At 41.5% G+C, this 16,262-nt stretch overlaps 1 pseudogene across 1 annotated transcript; it reads left to right on the top strand.

Annotated features, from left to right (window-relative positions):
• The first annotated feature begins 3,570 nt into the window (after positions 1-3,570).
• LOC123092187 (putative GTP diphosphokinase RSH1, chloroplastic) lies at positions 3,571-15,164 on the top strand (annotated as a pseudogene). The gene is made up of 24 exons (XR_006444394.1): positions 3,571-3,959; positions 4,081-4,301; positions 5,570-5,751; positions 9,233-9,298; positions 9,407-9,499; positions 9,605-9,736; positions 9,850-9,951; positions 10,034-10,111; positions 10,188-10,259; positions 10,844-10,951; positions 11,038-11,135; positions 11,611-11,671; positions 11,765-11,827; positions 11,907-11,963; positions 12,049-12,150; positions 12,237-12,395; positions 12,516-12,647; positions 12,720-12,806; positions 12,878-12,949; positions 13,363-13,449; positions 13,519-13,969; positions 14,272-14,333; positions 14,523-14,591; positions 14,675-15,164. The product of XR_006444394.1 is annotated as a putative GTP diphosphokinase RSH1, chloroplastic (transcript).
• The last annotated feature ends 1,098 nt before the right edge of the window (positions 15,165-16,262 follow it).

Raw genomic sequence — 16,262 nt, 5'->3', positions numbered from 1 at the left:
TTCATACAATAACTAAGAGACAACCCTAAGGCTCCTGCCGGTTGTCGATATTACAAAACATGATCATCTTATACAACAACGTATATCACATCACGTCTTGACCATATCACATCACAACATGCCCTGCAAAAACAAGTTAGACGTCCTCTATTTTGTTGTTGCAAGTTTTACGTGGCTGCTACGGGCTTCTAGCAATAATTGTTCTTAAATATGAAAAAACCACAACAATGATTATCAAGTTTGCTGTTTTAACCTTCTTCAAGGAGTGGCCGTAGTCAAATTCGATTCAACTAAAGTAGGAGAAACAGAGACCTGCCAGCCACCTTTATGCAAAACAAGTTGCATTTCAGTCGGTGGAACCGGCCTCATGTGCGGGACATGTAAGGTTGGTTCGGGCCGCTTCATCTCACAATATCGCCGAATCAAAATAAGACGTTGGTGGTAAGCAGTATGACCATCACCTCCCACAACTCCTTTGTGTTCTACTCGTGCATATCATCTAAGCATAGACCTAGCTCAGATGCCACTGTTGGGGAACATTGCATGGAAAACAAAAAAAATTCTATGCACACGCAAGATCTATCCATGGTGATGCATATCTACGAGAGGGGAGAGTATGTCTACGTACCCTCGTAGACTATAAAGCGGAAGCATTTATCAACGCGATTGATGTAGTCGTACACCTTCATGACCCGCCCGATCAAGTACCAAACGTACGGCACCTCCACGTTCAGCACACGTTCAGCTCGACGACGTCCTCGCCTTCTTGATCCACCAAGATGGGTGAAGTAGTAGATGAGTTCCCGCAGTAAGACGGCATGGTGACGGTGGTGATGCAACTATCTCCGCAGGGCTTCGCCGAGCACTATGAAAATATGATCGAGGTTGAACTAGAGGGAGCGGGGCGCCGCACATGGCTAGAGAATCATGGTGTCTGTTTCCCCTCTCCCTCCTCTAATATATATAGGTGGAGGGGGAGGGGAGGCAGCCCTAGGGCTGACACTCATGGTGTTTGACGATATATTTTTGCCTCGGCCCCCCGAAATTTCAGGTCCGGCCCTGTCGACATGGGAGGAACCCGACAAGATGTAACGATAGTTTCCATCAACACTGCCTTGGGGGCAAGACGGTCCTCAAGGAGGGCAGAATGTCACGACCGACAAGGCGGCCCATGGCAACGACAAGGACTAGGAGAAGGCTGGCCCATCCAACAGAGAGAGCGAGCAGCTAGGACGGAGAGAGTTGCCGACAGCTAGGACTCAGCCGTGTGTGGTGTATCATGGTTGGCCTGTGTGCCGAGTGTGAGTGAGTTAAGGGAGGAGCCACGACTCATGTGAGGCATCAAGAATTATTGTACACAGACAATTCGGAAGAGAGAAGCTGATCTCCTCCTTCCTCAACACCCTATCCTTCCCTTTTCTCTCTGCCAACTACCTTCTCCCTCCCGAGATCTAGATCAAACCCGTAACACATGGTAGACGTGTGCGCACATTGTAATGTACTACACAAAAAGGTTACATTCAAATGTGGATACCGACCATTGCCCATCGTCGGTCTTTGCTCCCAATACGAGAAATCTGCATGGGCACCTAGGTGTGGGAGCACACAACTTGGTGCCCATACGAGTGCTTCACGATTCATAAACTCGTTTATGTGATTAGTCCTTATCTGATGTACATGGGTTCATGCATGGCATCTTTTCGTAGCTTTTGGCAGATCCACACATCTCACCTCTCATGCTTTTTTCTTTTAACTTTCAAATATGAACCCATTATATGTTTTGACCCAAAAGTCTATTTTATGCGTTTGCATATTCGTATTCTTTGCGCCGAGGGCTGTGAAAGAATACCACTTTTGAATACCTTTTTAAAAACTTCACCAGATATCAACTATTAATAGTCATATATTAAGTTTTTATCAAGTTTCATCAAGTTTTATGAAGATCCTTTTTTAGGGTTTGAGGGTTTAGGGCTTAGAGCTTTGGCTTTTAGGGCCTTATAACCAGCGCTACTGCTAAATGGGGGCCACTAGCTGGCCCCTTGTAAGGGTAGTTGCAGCGCGTGCTATATGACCCGTGCTATAGCTACTAGGTTAGTTGTAGCGCGGGGCATATAGCCAACGCTACTACTAGGGCTCCTGGTGCACCTTGGGCCCCCTTAGCAGTAGCGCGGCTTGTGCCAACCCGCACTACTACTACCTTGTACCTGTAGCGCGGGGTGCATGCCCTCGCTACTGCTACTTAACAACAACGTGGGGCACTTACCCATCGCTACCGCTAAGCATCTACCTATAAGGTATTTCCTAATAGTGCATGATTCATAAACTCGATTATGTGATTAGTCCTTATCTGATGTACATGGGTTCATGCATGACATCTTTTCGTAGCTTTTGGCAGCTCCACGCATCTCACATCTCATGCTTTCTTCTTTTAACTTTCAAATATGAATCTGTTATATCTTTTGAACCAAAAGTTTATTTTGTGCATTTGCATCTTCGTATTCTTTGTGACGAGGGCTTTGAAAGAATACCACTTTTGGATATGTTTTTAAACACTTCACTATGAATCTATTATATCTTTTTACCAAGTTTCATCAAGTTCTACCAATGTCCTTTTATAAGGTTTCAGGGTTTAGGGTGTATGTTTTAAATTTTAGTATTTGAAACTTGTTAAACTTATCATTTGTTTTATCAAGTTTTTATAGTTTTCCCAAAAAAATATGCGGGGTGGGATGGGTAACACTATAAAAAAGTTGCCATGTATGGACCCCATCTAATAAAATAATTAAGGGTTAAAGCACATGCAAAAACCAATCCAATTTCCGAATTGCGAAGCAATCAGATGGCCCATAGTCTGGGTTCCTCGCCTCGTGCTGCAAATCCTTTCTCCCAAAATGCATATGAATACAAACAATTGTCGCAGGGATCATCATCCCAAATATTTCGCCATACCTTTTTACTAACATATCTCTACATGTTAGAAGAAGTTGAGACAAATAAAAATAACATATATGCACGCATAAGGGCATGTACAATGGTGGCATATGGATACATATGCCTCATGACAAAAAGTAATTTGAGGCATCTACATTTATTTTTTCTTCCCAATGCAAGCTACCACTAGTGGACCTCATTAAGAAATAAAAAATAAAGACTCTAGTACACATGCATCTCTACTTTTCACTTCAACCTCTTCAACTTTTGTCACCGGACCACACTTTTTCTTTTCAAGCACCCGCCTCCTGGAGAGGATCCCGCTTCCCTATCCGAACCTACTTTACGTCATATCCGATCCTATATGGCATGCGAGGCATCACCTTAAGGCTATGCATTGTACATGCCCAAAATACCACAGCACTCACGAGCTAGACGTGCACTACACGCACTTCATCACTCTGCCCGCCATCAATGTTCACGACTATAACACGCACGAAAGAGAACTCCGATGAATTCCTTGCGCACAACCAGAATCACCTTTTTATACCAAGAGGAGCGGAAAGTCGAGGCCACGAGCACTTACTAGTGGAGAGGGAAGCATTACGATCCAGTGATCCACGCCATTCCTGCCGCGAAACCAGAAAAAATCATCAGAAACCCCCAAGAACAAAATAGAAAAGAAATCATAGGGAAATCGAAAGTAGAATCTGAGACTGGCAGAGGTAAAGCTCCAGCCTCCAACCCAGCCCTCTCGCACAGACAGCCCTATTTTACTTCACCACGGCCGCGGCCTTTGTGTGGCCTCCGTCCCCTGTTATCCCTTCTTCTTCCCCGTCTCGCCTCCTCCCTCCTCCTCCTCCCCACCGGCAAACCCCCTCTCGATCTCCACCGCTCGCCGAGTTTCGCCCAATTCGCGCCCTGCCGGAGCCCGGGTCCACGAAGAGGGCCCCCTTTCGCCGGCCGCGGCGCCGCCGATGAGACTGGCCGCCGCCGCGCCATGCAACCCCCGACGGCCGCTCTGTCTGGTAGGCTCTCTCCTCGTTAAACCTGCAATTCGGTTAAGCCTCTCCTCTTGCCCCGCCTAGGTTTTTTGGGGGAGAAATTCTGCTTTTGGAGCCTGATTTTTGTTTTGTTCATGTCGTGTAGCGTCGTCGCTGGAGTGCGCGAGCTCGTGCAGGGCCTTGTGGAAGGGGGGCGGAGGAGCTGGGAGGCCCTACGAATGCAGCGTGCTCTCCTGCGCCTGGAACGCTCCACGCGCGCTCACCGGCGCGCTTGCCAGCACCACGCAGTGCTCCTCCTGTAGCCACGCTGAAGCCGTAGGCGGCGGGAGGCGGCGAGGTCGCCCACGGCAGAGTAACAACAACACGGTGTGTTGCTCCTACTCGTTAGAGATTCTGCTATATAGCTGTGCTGTTGATAATAATTCGGTATCTCTGCTACTTTAGGTTTTTAATAATCGAGTGGCAATGGATATTAGTGGTTTACCCCATTTTGGTGGAATTAGTGAAATTACTGATCCGAAATATCAAAACCAAGGTTGATACCTCTAGCCTTTGGGTCAAGGGCCATTGTGAAGTACCTTGTCTCAAGGGAAAAAAATTAAATCCCATTTGTATGACAGGTTATTTCCTTATGTGTTCCATTATCATGTACATCTAGTCTCCATCAGCAAACTCATTTAGGATCAATTGCTGCTAATGTATTCAAAATGACTTGCGCTATGGAAATATGTGTTCTGTAATCACCTTGTCAATTTCACAACCTGTAATCTCTTGTATGCACTATGCCCTTTGGATTGTCCACCATTGGCATACAGATTGTATGTACTCATACAGGCTTAATGCCTGCCACCCCACTATTATTTTCTTAGCTCTCCCATCTTGTTCACAAGATAAGAGTGTCCATTCTATTGCAAGTGGACATCTTTTCAGAAATTGACACACGTCAGATTCTCATCTTTTGACTACTGACTTTAACATAACATATTCATGGTGTTTATATGATAACATTATGGAACTAAATTTGCTTGAAATATACTCCCTCCGTCCCAAAATTCTTGTCTTAGATTTGTCTAAATACGGATGTATCAGTCACGTTTTAGTATTAGATACATCCGTATCTAGACAAATCTAAGACAAGAATTTTGGGACAGAGGGAGTACTAATTAGCTTTTGTGTTGTCAGACCGAGTACTTTTGTGTATTTTAGGTGTGGAATTTTAGAAGTTTGATCTCGCATATTCTAAAGTGAGAAACAGATTGGTAGCAGACGGAGGAATTGTTATTCCTTAGAGCAATCAGGCTAATCTCTTGTTTCATTTAGACCGCAGTGAAAGAGTTAAAATTCAAGATAATCTGAACGAGTGGAAAGGTTCATACATCGAGATCACCCAACAACAGCAAAATCTAAGGCACATGTCTATCCAGAAGAGCATGTTCTTACTTCTTAGCTACCATAAACTAAAGACAAAGCATCTAGACACTGGCTGACATCCAATGGTGCTGATACTAATACTGAAGTAGTTAATTTTGCGAGTATCTGACTTCTCATACCGATAGTTGGTCACTGTGCGCATTGGTTAAATTTGAAATATTATAATGATTCTTTCCTTAATAGTTATCGCCTTTTATTTCCAGTTACTGCACATCACCTGGGCAGAAGACATCAACAAAGGAATGTTGGGCCATGGTTCATCAGCTAGTTTTGTTTCCTCGGAAAAAAAAACAGATATTGGTCAACTCCTGTGAAATCAATGTGGAGGGTTTCCTGCTATTCGTCAGGACCGTTTGACCTTGTTTCTCCAGAAACGTTGTGGGAGGTGTGCTAACAAACCAAAAAGCTCAACACTCTTTGCTCATTTTTGGTGTATTAGTTTGTACTAGTCATGTTCACATGCCTCTTATTCTAAAACCAGCTTAAGATTATGGTTAATTGCTTTGCTCTATCAACATTTTATTTGCTCACTAGCTTTATGACCATTTCATGATAGTATGTTAATGAATATAATGTTTGTTGTCATTTCTCTTGTTGTTTCGCAAGTATCCCAGCCTATACAACAGCAGCAACAACAAAGCCTTTAGTCCCAAACAAGTTGGGGTAGGCTAGAGCTGAAACCCATAAGATCTCGAAACTAACTCATGGTTCTGGCACGTGGATAGCTAACTTCCACGCACCCTGTCCATGGCTAGTTCTTTGGTGATATTCCACTCCCTTCAGATCTCTCTTTATGGACTCCTCCCATGTTAAGTTTGGTCTACCCTGACCTCTCTTGACATTATCAGCATGCTTTAACTGTCCGCCATGCACCGGAACTTTAGGAGCCTGCCCTGTGTACGCCCAAACCATTTCGGACAATGTTCGACAAGTTTCGCTTCAATCAGACCCCAACTCTATCATGTATATCATCATTCCGGACCCGATTCTTCCTTGTGTGGCCACACATCCGTCTTAACATGAGCATTTCCGCTACACCCAACTGTTGAACATGTCGCCTTTTAGTCGGCCAACACTTAGCGCCATACAACACTGAGGGTCGAATTGCCTTCCTATAGAACCTGCCTTTTAGCTTTTGTGGCACTCTCTTGTTATAGAGAACGCCAGAAGTTTGGAGCCACTTCATCCATTCGGCTTTGATTCGATGGCTCACATCTTCATCGATATCACCATCCTTCTGCAACATTGACCCCAAATATTGAAAGGTCTCTTTCTGAGGTACCACTTGCCCATCAAGGCTATCCTTCTCCTCGTGCCTAGTAGTACCGAAACCGAACCTCATTTACTCAATTAGTTCTACTAAGCTTAAAACCTTTCGATTCCAAAGTTTGTCTCCATAGCTCAAACTTTCTATTAACCCTTGTTTGACTATCGTTGACTAGCGCCACATCATCCTAAAAGAGCATACACCATGGGATATCTCCTTATATATCCCTTGTGACCTCATCCATCACCAAGGCAAAATGATAAGGGCTCAAAGCTGACCCTTGGTGCGGTCCTATTTTAATCGGGAAGTCATCACTCATCACTGTCGCCATCACTTGTTTGAACACTTGTCACAACATTATCATACATGTCCTTGACGAGGGTAATGTACTTTGTTGGGACTTTGTGTTTCTCCAGGGCCCACGCCCACCTCATTACATTCCGTGGTATCTTGTTGTAGGCCTTCTCCAAGTCAATGAACACCATATGTAGGTCCTTCTTTTTCTCCTTTTATCTCTCCATAAGTTGTCGTACCAAGAAAATGGCTTCCATGGTTGACCTCCAAGGCATGAAACCAAACTGATTTTTGGTCACGCTTGTCATTCCTCTTAAGCGGTGCTCAATGACTCTCTCGTAGCTTCATTGTTTGGTCGTCAGCTTAATTCCATGGTAATTAGTACAACTTCTTCATTGTTCTTGTCTTCTTGAAGATTGGTACTAATATACTTCGTATCCATTCTTGTTTACTTGAAAAATGATGTTGAAAAGCTTAGTTGCCCATCCTATCGTTATGTCTCCGAGGCCTCTCCACACATGAATGGGGATACAATCAGGGCCCATCGCCTTGCCTCCTTTAAAGCCTCCCTGATCTTAGATTCCTGGATTCGACGCACAAAACGCTTGCTGGTATCATCAAAGGAGTCATCCAGCTCAGTGGTAGAGCTCTCATTCTCTCCATTGAGCAACTTGTTGAAGTGCTAACACCATCTATGCTTGATCTCCTTGTCCTTCACCAGGATCTGATCTTGATGCATTTGACTTGATTGACATCCCTCGTCTTCCTCTCTCTAATCTTTTTTTTCGAAACGGATCCTCTCTCTAATCTTGGCCACCTTATAGATGTCCCTTTTGCCTTCCTTCGTGTCTAAGCGATGGTAGAGGTCCTCAAATGCCAGACTCCTTGCTTCACCCACAACTCGCTTTGCAGCCTTCTTTGCCACTTTGTACTTCTCTATGTTATCTACACTCCTATCTAGGTGTAGGTGGTGTAGGTGTCTGAAACAATCTTTCTTCTCCTTAATAGCCTTCTAGACATCGTCGTTCCATCACCATGTATCTTTAGCTTCTACTTACCCTGGTCACACCAAACTCCTCGAAGCCACCTTACGAATGCAAGTTGCCATCTTCATCCACATATTGTTTGCATCACCTCCTTCCTCCCAAGGGCACTCTTTTATAACCCTCTCCTTGAAAGCCTGGGCTGCCTCCCCCTTGAGCTTCCACCACTTCATTCTAGCGACTTTGGCGCGCTTATCCCGCTTGGCACGAATCCAAAAGCGGAAGTCAGCCACCACAAGCTTATGTTGAGGGACACCACTCTCTTCTGGTATCACCTTACAATCTAGGCAAGCACGCCTGTCTTCTCTTCTCGAGAGGACGAAATCAATCTGGCTTGAGTGTTGACCACTACTAGAAGTCACTAGATGGGATTCTCTCTTTTCAAAGAGGGTGTTAGCTACGATCATGTCGTAGGCTAGAGCGAAGCTCAAGACATCTTCTCCTTCTTGATTCCTGATGCCATAGCCAAGGCGCCCATCCTTCAAAACCTGTCTTAGATGTACCTATGTGGCCATTGAGGTCTCCTCCTATGAAGAGCTTCTCGCCAATAGGTACACTACTAACCATGTCCTCCAGGTCTTCCCAGAACTCCCTCTTGGTGCTCTCACTGTGGCCTACCTATGAGGCATACGTGTTGATAACATTGAGAACTAAGTCCCCGACTACCAGCTTGACCATGATAATTTGGTCCCCTTGCCTCTTGACGTCTACCAGTCCATACTTGAGGCTGTTGTTGATCAAGATGCCTACTTCATTTCTATTGGTAGCTGTCCTCGTGTACCACAACTTGAAGCCGGTATCCTCCACTTCCTTCGCCTTCTGTCCCTTCCATTTGGTTTCTTGGGCGCATAGGATATCAATACCTCTCTTCACCATTGTGTCAACTAGCTCCCGTAACTTAGCTGTCAGGGACCCTATGTTCCAGCTACCTAAGCAGTCCTACTAGGCTCCGACCATATACAATAAAATCAAATAGCCTTTTGGTGCCTTACTACTGTAACACCACATGCACTTCCTTAATCTTGTTGACACATTTTACATTACAATAATGAAAAAAATAAGCAACATTTTTCTTCATATTTTTAGAAACGTGAAAGCATCCAAGGTAAACACTGACTTGGTAGCACGGTTGTTGTTATTCTTGGTTTGGCATATTTAATGTTCAAGGATCCCTCCTGAAATGCAACTAAATATTTGTTTTTGTTCGAGGCAAGGTTGAATTTTTTTATTGCATGTTAACTATTAATGCTGTTACATAACAGAGTCTCAGACCAGCTATCTCGTACCTTCAACCTGAAGAGTTGAACTTCGTACATGACGCTTTAGAGGTAATACATCTGATATTGCTCTTCCATGTGCTTCTGAATAATATTCTGGCTGATTCCTCCGAGAATGCATCAAGAGTCCGTGTCATGATAGTTTATTGTCTAATGCAGTTAGCATATGAAGCACATAATGGGCAGAAACGCCGGAGTGGGGAACCTTTCATCATTCATCCTGTTGAAGTTGCTCGTATTCTTGGGGAGCACGTGAGTATTAGTATATCATTGAACCTGTAATGGCATATTTTTCTCAAGTATCCTAGTATGAACATAATGAAGTCAGGCTGTGCTCTACTCTATGGACATAACTAGGAACTTGACTGGGAATCAATCGCTGCTGGTTTATTGCATGACACTGTTGAAGATACTGACATGGTTACTTTTGAAACAATCCAAAATGAGTTTGGGGCAACAGTAAGTCGTATTGTTGAAGGGGAAACAAAGGTATACTTTTCATCTCACCTGTTCACATTTTCTATTGTACTACTAACTGTAGAACTTATATGATCTTAATATATTTTCACTGCAATCATAAACCTATTTAATCACAAATACAGGTGTCTAAGCTAGGGAAACTTCAATGCAAAAATGAGGGTAGTTCAAAACAAGATGTCAAAGCTGAAGACTTAAGACAGATGTTTCTTGCAATGACAGAAGAGGTATTTATCCCATATAGAATGTTTCAGCGGCAGCATTTTGAAGTCTAGTTTCCCATTAAAATGAAATAATAATTTTCCGCAGGTTCGTGTAATCATTGTGAAACTGGCAGACAGGTTGCATAACATGCGTACTCTTACACATATGCCTCAGCACAAGCAGGTATGTTCTTATTTTCATTGGTATAAGATCTCACTGTAACTCAGTGCCATCTTATTGTAAGCACTGCCTTTTCCAGTATGCTATCGCCATGGAGACGCTGCAGGTTTTTGCACCCCTAGCAAAACTTCTCGGGATGTATCAAATAAAGGTACTTTTGATGAAATCGCCTTAAATGATAGCCATTATTGTTGTGCATGGTCCAACTAATTTCATTACGGTGATACTTCTTTTATGTTACTGATATGTTGTTTTGAACAGTACATTCTACTTTGCTACTTTTCAATGTTTGCTTTTACCTCTGTTGAAATGTTAGATTTTGCTTATTTCACCGCAAACTTGATTATACAAATGTATTGGGGGACTCTCAGTTGACCTTCAAGTTCAATTACAAACCCAAGCACCAGCTCCTTGTTTTTTTTAAACCAGAATATTTGTTCCCTGTGATGGTGGCTTTGGGGGACTTCAATTGACCTACTGCCAAAGTCAAGGGGCCAAAGAAATATGTTCCCTTATCTTATATATAAAGCAGATGTTTATACATGGTATATTACAGTGTTAAAAAATGTGCCCTTGTGCATTTTTTTTGTATGTGTCATACTCTGTAGATCCATGCAATGTGAATAATGTTTATGTTATCTCAAGGAAGCATATTACAGTGCCATCTGATTCTTAACTCTGTGCAGTCTTGGTTGTTTGGTTATTCCATTTGATGACTAACACTTAACATTGCAGTCTGAGTTAGAGTATCTGTCCTTCATGTACATGAATCCTGGTGATTTCGCTGAACTAAGGAAAAGAGTTGATGATATCTTCAAAGCCCATGAACAAGAATTGGAAGAGGTTCTCTCTTTTGATATTGCACACTAACATGTTTTTGCATTTAGTGTTGAATTATGTTTCTTGACTTCTGCGATTTTCAATTCCAGGCAAATAAAATCCTAAAGCAAAAAATTGCTGAGGATCAATTTCTTGATCTTGTGAGTGTTGAAACAGAAGTGCGCTCAGTGTGTAAAGAACTTTACAGGTAGAGCAAACATGCTACTCCATAGTAAAATGAGCGATGTCTTTAGACTTTACCTTGGTTATGATAAGTTTATTTTATTAGATGAGCATTTAGATTGCAGAGTCTCTATGTCTACTTAGTGATGCAATTTCTGTATATGATATAGATGTGCTTAGCTTATTGTTCTATGGCCTGTTTCTTTTGAAAAAACGAATTTCGAGGGGGCATACTAGTCGCCACACAATTTCTCTGTTTATTATAAAAAGGAAAAATAATTTGTTTTGCCACTGTATCGCATTATTGGCACAGTTAAGGAAATTGGTTTTTGCTGCTGCATGATCTTTTGTTCAGCTGACCTCTCATTTACATTTTACAACCGAAAAATCAAACAATGTGTAGTCTTATTAGAAGGTAATTATTACGAGGTTCCATGTTTGAAATAGGCTGTAAGATTTGTTTTGTTGGTGGATTGTTGATTGTTTGGATCATCTTGCAGCATTTATAAAACCGCTCTCAAATCCAAGAGTTCATTAAATGAGGTAAATCAGGTTGCTCAGGTACGATGTTCTGAATATCTTTATAGGTGATTATTCCTGCTGAGTTTATCATCTTATCAATTTCTCAGTAAAACATGTTTTTATATTGTTCAGCTGCGGATCATCATAAAACCAAAATCCTGCAATGGTGTTGGGCCACTGTTTACCGCACAACAGGTAATATTATATACTAAGTATTATCTTGTTTATGCAGTCAATTTATCGCTGATGCACAAGTATGTTTGATACAATTCAGATCTGCTACCATGTCCTTGGTCTTGTTCATGGCATATGGACACCTATACCTCAAGCTGTGAGTTATGCGCCCTCTGTTATTCAATGTCGTTTTGACTTACTCTGCTTCTATCATTTTTCTAAAACTCAGCTATGCCTGATAGGTTAAAGATTATATTGCAACTCCAAAGCCTAATGGCTATCAAAGTCTACATACTACAGTGATACCGTTTCTTAATGAGAGTATGTTCCATTTGGAAGTTCAGGTAATGTTCCCTACTCTTAGCAATTTAAGCTGGAGAAAGTATAAGATTGATTTTAAGACACAAATTATGCTCCAACTGTATTGCAGATAAGAACAGAGGATATGGATCTGATAGCAGAAAGAGGCATTGCTGCACACTACAGTGGAAGAGGGGTGGTTTCAGGACCTGTTTGTCCTGGAATATCTAGTGGAAGAAATTTAGATGGGAAAGTGATCTGTCTTAACAATACAGGCTTTGCTCTGAGGGTATATGTTTTATTACTTAGTATAATTACAGTAGTTTGTTAAAGCTTATTGCAGTTCACATTATTTCTTTTACCTCGCTTGACTAAAAAAAATCCTCCAATTATTTGTCATCTCCCATAGATTGGTTGGCTGAATGCAATCCGTGAATGGCAAGAAGAGTTTGTTGGTAACATGAGCTCTAGGGAATTTGTGGATACTATTACCAGAGATCTTCTGGGAAGCCGTGTCTTCGTGTTTACACCTAAAGGCGAGGTAGTCACTGAACCTGGAGAGCATAGCTTTTCTTTGGGTTTGGCACTTGGCTAACTATATTTTCACTCTCAGATTAAAAACCTGCCTAAAGGGGCCACTGTGATTGATTATGCATATCTGATCCATACAGAAATCGGCAATAAAATGGTAGCAGCAAAGGTTAGTTGTGGAAACATTAGTAGTATGATTTAACAATTAATCACGAGGGTGCTCATGCTCTTTTTTTTCAGGTGAATGGTAATCTAGTTTCACCAATCCATGCACTTGCGAACGCTGAAGTAGTGGAGATAATAACTTACGATGTTAGTATTTCTCACACAGATGCATGATTTATTTCTGTTATATTATTCTGACAAATTTAGTAGTGTATTCTTCGTCTTATATTTGGTTGAGATAGGCTTAGTAATGAAAAATTGCCATAATCAGAAGGCTAAGCCCCCCTTTAATCTTGTTCCCCAAATATAAATTTCATAAATTGTGGTTCTGAAATTAATTCAATTGTATAACCATCTAACTAAAAAATTTGTAGTCTCATATTCTTCACTTGTAGTTGAGCTGCCAAATTGTTGAATTGCTACAGACAGATCTATACTGCAGCAATAGGATTTCATGGCAGTATGTATTGACATTGACACACATACGTTATCTCTTGAGTATCTGGGTAAACTCGACTTACACACATATTCCCCCCCCCCCCCCTTTTGTCTTGTTGCAGAAATTGTCCAGTAAATATGCATTCCAGCGTCATCAGCAGTGGCTGCAACATGCCAAAACCCGCAGTGCTAGGCACAAAATTATGAAAGTAGGTATAATCATCATTGATTTCTTACATTATTAGATGGCTGTAGTAACTAATCGTGTGCATATTCAGTTCTTAAGGGAGCAAGCTGCTCTTTCTGCTGCTGAAATAACGGCGGATGCAGTTAATAACTTTGTCGCTGATCTTGAAGATGAAAGTGACAGTGAGCAGTTAATTCCAACCACACAAAACGATGACCATAAATTCAATTGGCAGAAGATATTAAGTTCCAACAAGTTATCCTTTGTGAATAAAAATAGCGATGGCTTTTTACCAGTTAACAACGTTCACACGCCAAAGATTAACGGGAAGCACAACAAAACTGTCAAGGAACTAGGCATCAAAATTAATGGTTCAACAGTTCGAGGTGATAGCTCCACTGACTTCATGCGCCCTGGCGTCCCAGCCTATAAGGAAGTTTTTGCTAGTTTGGATAATTGGAAATGCGGTAAAATTTCCTCTTGGCACAATACAGAAGGCAACTCTATCCAATGGCTTTGCATAGTGTGTGTTGATCGAAAAGGTAATACCCCTTTACCATCAAACTTTTTTACTAAACTGAAAATGCATTACTAGTGTCTACAATGTACGTTCAGAGAGTAATGCCAAGTTTCACTGCAACTATGTTCATCTCCATTTCGTGCCCATGCCTAACTGTTTGTTTATGCTCCTGAAACAGACGCTTCCTCAAATGGATACATTAATTAGTTGAAGCATCAATTAACTTGCAGTATCTATTTTTCGCAATTTATTATGGATCTATGTTATTGAACTTTCATTGCAAATATTAGTAAAACCATGTCAATTAATTTTTGGGATGCACAGGGATGATGGCTGAAGTCACTTCGGCTTTGACAGCTTGCGGAATCACCATATGTTCCTGTGTGGTAGGTGGACTGAATTTCCCTCAATAATTTTAGATAGTTCTTTCTGTGTGTGCAAATTAGGTATCAAGTACAACACGCCATTTTCTTAATTTATTAGTTTTAACTAATCCCTTGGTCCTTGTAATTGCATTTGGCAATCATCTCCATATCTACTGTTTTGTGTTTGACCATCTAAGTTGCAATTTTCAGGCAGAGAGAGATAACAGAAGAGGAATGGGTGTGCTGCTTTTCCATTTTGAGGGAACTGATGAGAATGTGGTATACTCCCTTGGCTGACCTGTATATATTAGTGTTTCTTTACAAGTGTGTATATTCAACCTAAGTCGACGGCATAATTGCAGGTGAGCGCATGCTCCAGTGTTGAGATGATTCTTGGCGTTCTTGGTTGGTCTGCTGGGTGTAGTTATGATCCGCTTGGCGTTCTTGGCTGATGTCAATTAATTCTTGAGTGCTAGTGTAGTCGTGATGCACAGTTGACCTTCATCTCCACTGAAGCTGAGACAATTTTGGAAAGCACCAATGGATGAAATGTTTTGGGAGCAGTCAGGTCTTGGTTCCCTTTACTTTGTCAAAGCAGGCAGATGAAACTAGAACCAGATGTTACCACGCTTCATTTGGAAGCGAGAGAGTGTACATAGCTGAGCGAGTAGTATACTTTTAGTGCAGGGATTGGCTGGGTTTATACAGAAAAAGGCCTCCGTGAATGACCAAATGAAGGCTGGTTTCTTCTCTCTTTTTTACCCTTCTGAGCGTTGCATATACTAGTTGTGTAATTGAATGTGCAGCTAGAGTTTTGACCTGGAATCTCAGTGTCCCAAAATTTTGACCCTATTTGGATACTCGGTGTCATGAACCTCCTTTCTTACCCTATGGTATTGATTTTCTAAGAGGATAACCAGGTCGCGTAAGTGCACTCCTGAAGAATTCTTACTTAGCCGGTAGGATTGTACTCTTTCATCCCAAAATAAGTGTCTTAATTTTTAAAACTTTAATATGAAGTTATACTCTTTTTATCTCAAAATAAGTGACTCAATTTTGTACTAAAGTCAATATAAACTTGAGACTGAGGGAATACTACGAAAATTTAAACATTTATTTTGGGGCAGAGGGAGTAAGTACTACATACTCCCAAAGATCTTAAATAAGTGTGCATATAGATATTTTTATAACAGATTATGAAGTGGAATAGAAAATGCATTGAAAAGATGCAAGCAAATTATCTATCTCCTCTTTAGTTACCCTACTTTCAATGAGCTAAGACCTTCTCCAATGCAATGCATTAGTGCTAAGATGAGGTGCTAAGCACATTAAAGAGTTAAGCAACTAAAGTTTCCAATGCAAAGGTGGTTAACTTGTACGTAAGCATCCTTCATTTAACGATTTAGCAAGTAAAGTTATCTATGCATTGATCGGCTTCTTTCATTTAAGTGTTTTTCCTATGTTTTTCTTTCTGGGGTCATTGCACCCATCTTTCTTCTCTTAATTAACTTGTCACATCATCTTTATTCTTACATGGCAGTCTTAGCACCTGTATAAGATGGAGCATTGGGAGGGACCTAAGTGCACGTAAAAAAAATAAGAAGACCATATGTTGAATGTTATTGATAGTGACCTAAGTGCATGTAAAAAAAAATAAGGAGACCATATGTTGAATGTTATGGGTCTCGATTCTCGTGTGATGAGAGAGAAACATTTTTTCTACTCCCTCCGTCTAGGTGTGTAAGTCATCGTAGGTTGCGCACCGTGACCAAGGTGAAGGGTAGAACGAGAGAACTTAATATTTTTTGCTAATTAATAACATTGCATGCAATGAACTAATCACTGCATGTCGTGTTTGGTAGTCTTAAGTCATTTAAGGCATGCATGGCCCACATCTCTTATTGGTTGATATGTCACGAAACAAGAAACGAGATGAGAGTTAATGTACCG

This window comes from Triticum aestivum, chromosome 4B (assembly GCF_018294505.1).
Source record: "Triticum aestivum cultivar Chinese Spring chromosome 4B, IWGSC CS RefSeq v2.1, whole genome shotgun sequence".
NCBI lineage: Eukaryota > Viridiplantae > Streptophyta > Magnoliopsida > Poales > Poaceae > Triticum > Triticum aestivum.
This window is presented reverse-complemented; position numbering and strand designations above follow the sequence as displayed.